The sequence below is a fragment of the Etheostoma spectabile genome, chromosome 4 (assembly GCF_008692095.1).
Source record: "Etheostoma spectabile isolate EspeVRDwgs_2016 chromosome 4, UIUC_Espe_1.0, whole genome shotgun sequence".
NCBI lineage: Eukaryota > Metazoa > Chordata > Actinopteri > Perciformes > Percidae > Etheostoma > Etheostoma spectabile.
Genome location: NC_045736.1, coordinates 9,403,899 through 9,411,990, shown reverse-complemented (window position 1 = coordinate 9,411,990; position 8,092 = coordinate 9,403,899). Strand labels below are relative to the sequence as shown.

At 39.0% G+C, this 8,092-nt stretch overlaps 1 long non-coding RNA gene across 1 annotated transcript in view; it reads left to right on the top strand.

The window, feature by feature from the left end:
• Positions 1–1,729, top strand: part of LOC116687755 (uncharacterized) — a 4,976-nt gene extending 3,247 nt beyond the window's left edge. The window contains exon 3 of the long non-coding RNA XR_004331624.1: positions 1,662–1,729. This is a non-coding gene — a long non-coding RNA (uncharacterized LOC116687755). The remainder of the gene's footprint in view (positions 1–1,661) is intronic.
• The last annotated feature ends 6,363 nt before the right edge of the window (positions 1,730–8,092 follow it).

Here is an 8,092-nt window from a genome sequence, read left to right as displayed (position 1 = left end):
ACACCACGTCCTCGTTCAGGGGAGTGTGTGATATTACTTTGTCACTCTAAGCTCCGGTTATCATTTCCTCTGAAGTGTCTCCAGTGGAAGAGCATAATTGGCCCTTGTCTCCACTCCTCGGCCTCCGATCCGCCTGATTATGCCCTCCTTCTCACCAGACAAATGCCAATCTGCTTTCTTTCTGCTTCACCATTAACAAAATGCCCCGGTTTAACAAGAGGGCATCTTGGCCTAGTTGTGAATACCAAGATCACTCTGTCATAAAGCGAATGTCACTCCACAATTGAATCTCAATCCGCTTCTGCGGGGAAGGGCAGGCAGGCTTATCCCAATTGCCTTCTCTTTAGGGCAAATACTGTTAGCTCCACCATTGATAATCTTAACAGCTTGAGCCAAGTTTAAATGGCCTATAAAATGTACTCACTAATTGATGCAGTGTAAAGGGCATACAGCACTGGCAGGGAGTCAGACAGACTGAAAACGGGCTGGTCTCATTTATACAACCATATTTGGAGAGAGTGCGACAAAGACAAAGCGGGTCACTTATAAGTTATAAGAGTGATTCATTTCTAAAACAATAAAGGCAGGAGTGTGAAGTTATGTTGTTTAGCCCGATATTTATTTAATTATATATTGTGGTACTATGCAGTTTAGCTTACACAAGTGTAACATTTGGGGTGTTCTGAAACAAGCGTGATTTTTCTGATGGTCAAGTGTTTAAAAACCCTTATGCTAACATTAAGCCTGATAAATGATGAGTTTAATTTTCAAAATCTTCAAAAGCAAACACTAGACCTTTTACAGCCCGAAAGCTTTAGTTAGTAGGATACAGATTTGTTCAGGGACTGACTGGGACCAAAAATCAGCCCTGGCATTTTGACCCAGACCGGCCCACCCGACACCCACGCACTTAGCCAAACTAATGCAATAATACAGTGTAGCATGCCTACTTTTTTATTGTTGTAGTGTTATCATCAACAGTTGGTCCACCACTTGTTTTTGGCTGTTTCATCAAGGGGCAAAGTGTTTTAAGGGGGGGTTCTGCTTACCGCTGGTTCTACCCTCACTCCCTCATCTCTGATGTCCCTCTCCTCCTGAGTCTCCTCCTCACTGTGCATGCCACTGCCACCGACACCACTATCATCAGCCACGGGAGCTGATGAGCCTGTGGCGTAAGCAGAAATTATAATTTGGGAGGGCCAGCACAAAAGTGAGTGGGCCATTTTCAAAAAGAGGTAGAAGTAGCAACAAAAAAACAGCAACAATTTTACCTTCCAACATCCAGTATACTGCATTACAACGGCAATAGCAGTACTGTCAACAACATGCTCAACCAACAAAACTCAGTCTAAAAGGTTTGTACACAACATTAGACAAAAACCTTTCAATTTCAACCTATTACCTACATTATTTAACCAGCACTGTTATAAAACCCAAACAGCAGAGAAGGCGTTTGCATACCAAATGACATAGAATAGCCCACATCAGACAGAAATTGCACATGTAACATCCTTGTGAATTCATAACAGCATTGTCGCTTCAGGACTACGGTCAGATGATGAGCAGCAAATGCGCTACCAGGAGTAAAAGAAAATCAAAGAAAGAAAACTTTCAGCCAAGCATTGTTTGAATTATGAAAGACATAATGACCAGCGGGCAAGGCGCCACATCTTAGACAGTGTACCGAGTCCACGGCAGTGACAGGATCAAAGAAAACTACGTCACTCACAGAAAAGCTCGTCCTTATTTACATTCTATTCTATTCAAGAAAACTGTCCATACCACTTTAAAGAGAAGCCATTGTTGTCGCGGTAACGTTTAACAGTACATTGCTTAACACATCCATGGTACATTGTCTAAAGAGCCAGCTAGCGGTTAGCTAACGTTAGCTGCTGAACGCAGCCCGGGGAGTCTGCCTGTTGTTACCATAGTAACCACCAATGTTCCGAAGGCTTCCTAAGAGTTTGATCCTAATTCCATGGTTTAAAAAGTTTAATTTTAATCAGAAGAGAAGACATATTAAACACACAAATACAAATACAAATACAAAATGTATTTTGATCAAACTTGGCTGGACGGGTCATTGAGTAAAGTGGGCGGGCTAGTGCCACCTTGGAGCATTCCTGACTACGCGCCTGTGATGAAGGTCCGGTTGCTTACTGCCAAAAACATGTCTGTCAATTTGACAAATCTGGCAGCCTCTGCCTAAACGGCCTGTTTCTTTTTCTCACGCAGCTTCTCTGCACCTCCTTCGCATTTCTTCTCCATGATCTTTATCACTATTCTTGCCTGGCAGATGCACACTGAAACTGCATGCAGGCACAAATCCAAAAGAGGGTGCTGTTTAAAGATATGATTGGGCTAGTCCAGTGTCAATTAGGAAAAACAACCATTGGACCGCTGAGCTACGTGTTTCATGGGCTGCGTCTGTCAGAAAAAACAAACAAAAAAACTAGCCTATGTGATATTTTTGACTAAAGGGCTTTGGGGCAGCCCAGTGTCAATAGGAAAAAAATGGGACGCCGACATAGGTCTACCACTTATATGGGCCAGACAAAAAAGAAAAAAAAAAAAAAATGTAGAAAAAGAATTGTAGGCAGTTGGCCCAAAAAGCACTTTGGCCCCAGATGGCCAATACGCCCCTGGTTTTGTTTCCCACACATTACTCGTGCTGCAGATGGTATAATAGCTACATTTGCAGTGGCAGTTACCTTATTACCTTTACGTGTTGAAACTATACTTGTACTTGCATGTAGAAACGGCTGCTATTTCTTGTGTATGACATAAGTGGAGAAGATTGCCACATCTACAATTTCTCTAACAATGACCAAAAAACTCCATGAAGAGAATATGCAGTTTGTTAAATATAACTACACTAAGCAAGTCCCTTTCACTTAGACTCTTAGGAAACCTCGTCTTTAACCCTTGACTTTTGTCCATAATATGGTTTTATGTATGGTATTGGAACCTCTTTTAATATTGGTTCCATTGGAAACAGTCTTCCAAAAGTGAAAAATGCAGCAAGAATTTAGGTGTTGTTGTGTTGTGGTTTGAAAAAGGAGTTCCACACATGGGCAATATCATGTACAGTAAGTTACACACCCGTAGTATGATACAGTACAAAGTCAACATTAGGCATCTTCAACCTCTTTGCAAGACCACACATTTTATTTGTAATCAGAGGATAAATACATGCAAGTTATTTTAAAAACACAGTAACAATTGTTTTTTGGACTGTAGCATAAGTGAAAATGATCACTTCCACCCTTCATGTCCAGACTCACACTAACACTGTAGAAATAACGTGATGTAGGGAAGTAAAAAACAGTAACACAAATGCATGTTGGCCCTGTCCCAAATGCCAGTCTGTGCAATTTAGAGGGCCCTGTCATTAGCCAACACACACATATGGTGCAGCTGTGCACAAACTCATAAAGTAGGGTTGAATTCAAATGGCAGTACACAAACTGATGCTGGCTGGCATCTCCACTACATGTGGTTATCTTCTTGACCTTTAAAATGTGAAAACGGGATCTTTTGTCACAAAGACCTGTGACCAGATGCAAGAGAAATACACACTTACTTCTTAAGTTAGATGTACTGTATAATAAGTCACTAATAATTCTCTGATAGAAATGTAAAGAAAGCCAAAAGTCTCTCATCTCACTTTGACATGAGACCATTTATGGTGTGTGTATTCAGCGTGTGGGTGCACAACAAAGTGTATTCCATGAATGTATTACATGAAGCTGTTAATAATAATAATAAAATTAGTAATAACACATTTTCCAGTCTTGTAGACATGTCTAGAAGGCCATTATTGCAAATCAATCAATAACTTAATCAATGAAAACAGAAGCCCATTGTCTTCACTATCAGTCCCTGTGTAACCAGTGTCTGTGCAACCAGAGATGGCAAAGAGACTATTATGCAAGTATTTTTAAGTTTTCCTTAAAGTTACTTTAATCTGTGCCACAGTATTAGTTATTTGACCATTAGACCTTTTTTTATTATGTTGTACTAACATTTAGATCCCTGGAAAAAAAGAAGGTTGAAGTTATTTTTTCTCATTTTCATGTAAATTAATTCAATAAATTCTTCAACTAGACATTTTGCCACTCAAAATGCAATCAAGTAAACTTAAAATGAGTTTGACCAAGCTACTATGTGTCTTGTGATGCAAGGTGTCAAGGGCCCACGAATGAATTGTGTTGTGAAATTGTATTCTCTTTTGCCTGCTTTCTAGCATATAACCCATCCAACAATATTAATTGGAATTAACTTGTGAATGTATTCCGTAGACTTCCTGGTTTGAGAAATGGTGTCACTGAAACACAAAGGCAAGGGTGCATCATTTACAAGTGAAAAATGTAAACAGCTCACTTTCATCTCAGTTTGAATTATGCGCTGGACCACACAGAAACTGCTGTTGAGATGAGATTTCTTCCGTGACTACAATACCTCAAATTGAGCTTGGTTCGTTTGATTGAGGCAGGCTATTGAAGGTCATCACTCCTCATTTCCATTTTGATTCAAATACAAAAAAAGACACCCATCCTGCAATTGGGCTCTTCATAGTGAAATCCATTTCTAATAGCTGCCCGGTTCAATAGATTTTGTCTTGGGCGATGATGATAAAAAAAAACAATGTCTCAGGGGAGTTACTTTTGGAGCTGCCCAAGCACAGAGATGTGGCAATTTTAGCTAGCGCACATTAATTATTACTCACTAGGTTTTACTTAACACGCACGCATGCGCACGCATGCGCACACACACACACACACACACACACACACACACACACACACACACACACACACACACACACACACACACACACACACACACACACACACACACACACACACACACACACACACACACACACACACGCTCCCTGTGTACACATGCCAAGCTGTAGATCATGAAAAAAAGCTGCCGTCATCCCATGAAACTACAACTGTGGCTTGATAGGTTAGCCAAATGACAAATTAAAAAATACCATTGTGTTTCATGGACAAGCATGCAAATTTGTTTGGTTCCTAAACAATTAGAATTTTTATGTGTGCCAGCCAAATACGGCATGTTGTTCCAAATTGATATGCGGGTCCATTAATCATGTCTGGATAAACCTTCATTTGCTCTCTGTATGAAGACAGCATTTGGCATTGCTGCTTGTTGTGTCTCCAATTCTGCATATGTATCTCATACTGTATATACAGTACGTCCCACTGGGAGTAAAATGAATAACAAAAGCAAAATGAATAAAACAAATGAAGAAATACTGCTGTTACAGCATGCCTGATCAGTAGCATACATCCCAGAAGAACTTTAGCTTTATTCATGGTCTCTCAGCAATGCTCAGGGGGTCACCGGCAACGCTGTGCAAAAGTTTAATTCAACCATTTAATTCTACTTATGGCTATAATAATAAGTGAATTGTGATTTGTTTGCCCCGATTGACTGCAGGCTTATCCTTACTATACAGTGATTTTACTACTGTGTGACAGAAAGTCGCGTGGTCATCACACAATTGCCTATTTTTACAACAAAAAAAAAAGAATTTTGTTCGTGATTGGTTATGGCAGATCCAGAGTGGCTTTGGGCAGATGCAATAGTTTTAAACTTCAAGAGAGTACCCACCTTTAAGGAAGTTAACACTTTAACCAATGAAATGTACGATAGTCTGGTAGTACCAGGCTACATGGATAGTACAGAACAGCATGTTTCGAATCCCTAAAACAAGGATAAATACACCTTAAAAAACAAACAATGATCTAACCAACAAAATTAACAAGAATTACCTTTAGATAGCCCTTATATGATTTAACAGTAATTAGGAAGGAACAGTTTTAACCCTCATGTTGTCCCAGGGTCAAATTGACCCCTTTTCCTATATCAGTGTTCTTTTTAATTACCCCAAATAACATAATTGATTCCACACAATGCTGTTTGGCACGTACAGATCTCTACTTTCATTAATTTTGGGGTGTCTTATTCAATTTTATAGCCTTTGAAAAAGTGGTTTTGAAATAGTATTGAGTAAAAGTTGACATATTCCAGTCTGTCCATCAACATACATTCCTTTAATTTCAGTCTAAATAATTCCTAATTTCTGTTTTTCTAATTCAACCATTAGGTATACTTTCCTATAAATGAAGTTTATTGACCATAAATTCCAGACAACTTAGAGTCACCTCTGTTTGACTAGTTATAACTGAACCCATGCCGTGCTGTGTTACTGCAGCGCTGTCTACCTGCAGCAAATCATTCTGTGACTTCGTGGGAAAAATGGAACCTAGGCAGAGGCCTTAATAAAAACTATATAAAAATGTCACTTTTAGTCTCGTTTGCTGTTACAGGTCATTAAGACCATTGTATGAAAAATGACATATAGTCACTTTAAGACTGACAAGGTTAATTTAAAAAGGAGCCAAGATTTTACTGTCTCTAATTTAATCTGTTGATTATCAAGCCCTTGTGATTTAGACAAAATAGCAGACCAAGTGCCAATTCATTAGTACCAATTGACCACAAAATTATTTTGAATGTAGAATCATTTGGCATTTAATGTTGAACTGCTAACACAGAATTGCTGGATGTCAAGTTTTAGGTGACAGCAGTGTAAACGTCCCTCAATCTAGCAACAAAGATGCAGCAGTTGTGTACTTGTCAAGACTGTGCAACAGAGTGAATCAGTAATCAGAAGCTCCTGGCTGATATGGCATTTACATGACATAGAGTTGTTGTTTTGTGAGAAGGAAAACAATTCTTTATTTACGTATTTACTGAGGAAAGAAAGCACTCTCTGCAAGGATGGCATCATCATTAGATTTCCATAACCCTCAAGACAGGCTTTGTGTAGTAAGACAAAGGTTGATTGAATGCCTCTAAATTTGTGTTGTCACAGCAGTACAAGTTTTCCTGCCGATATCGCAGGTAACCTTCACTAGGCTGGGAGCAACAATAAACAGTTGTCAAGCAAGACAAAAATAATGAAGTGCCCTTTGCAGCAAGATTCTCCAGTTCATTCTCCAACAATCCTAGCCTTTTTCCACACTATTGAGACACTTATAATGGGTTCCTCATTTCTTCAGAGATTATCACAGATCACTGATTTTCTTCAACATGGCATGTCTTTATCCCTATACAGACACAGCTTTGTAAGTAAAGTCAGAGAGAGAACACAGAAACTGCACTTACAAAGAGACTAAGGCATTTGTTGATTGTTTTCTCAAGCTTTCTCTATTGCCTCTCATAAGCTCTTTCTACTGTATGTAAGATGTCAGCGACAGATGCAAGGATAACGTGTGAGGATAGACAAATTAAAGAAATGCAAATTGGCATTTTTGGAGAAAGTTGGCTTTACTATTTAGGATGTTTTGTATATTGGTCTGAGTGGTTTTGTTTTATGGCTGGATCTGGCTGCAACCATTTTCGGGTTTTGGACTATTTTTTTTGACATTTTATGTAAAACTGTATTAGTTTTCTTTCACAAAACAACACAGCTCTATGTGCTTGTGTAGTGCAGTGTTATTAATATTGTCTCTGAAACTGAAGTCTTTGACATGGAGTTTCCCCTTAGACTCACACATACACAAAAACCTCAATTGAAACTTTGTACCGATCAATCAAAAATAATTGAATTTGTAAGTATATTTCACATACTCAAAGATGTGGGTTGTAATGTATTGCACTTGGTGCCAGCCATTTATCAATATACTCTCCAAATGGGCATGTGGTTATTAAAATTGTCCTTGTTGCACTAATGATTCCCAAAGTATAGTTTTCTGTGTGTGCAGTTGGTTGGATGTGGGCAGATAATTTGAACATGCTCCTTGTTGGCAGGTGGAAAGAAGCAGTTTGTGACTTAGAGGAAATGCATGACTGAGATGATGACAACAGAGACGGAATAGTGAATTGGTCATTTTAAACTAGGGGTGATAGAAAAAAAGGAAATTTCAGACCCTTGAACTTATTGATTTGTTCAATTCACTTGCAAAGAAACTGTATGGGACTAAGTACTGTCTAGAGCTTTGTAAATGTGGGTGTTGGAGAAATTGTTATTGTTCTTTTGCATAACTTGGCCCAA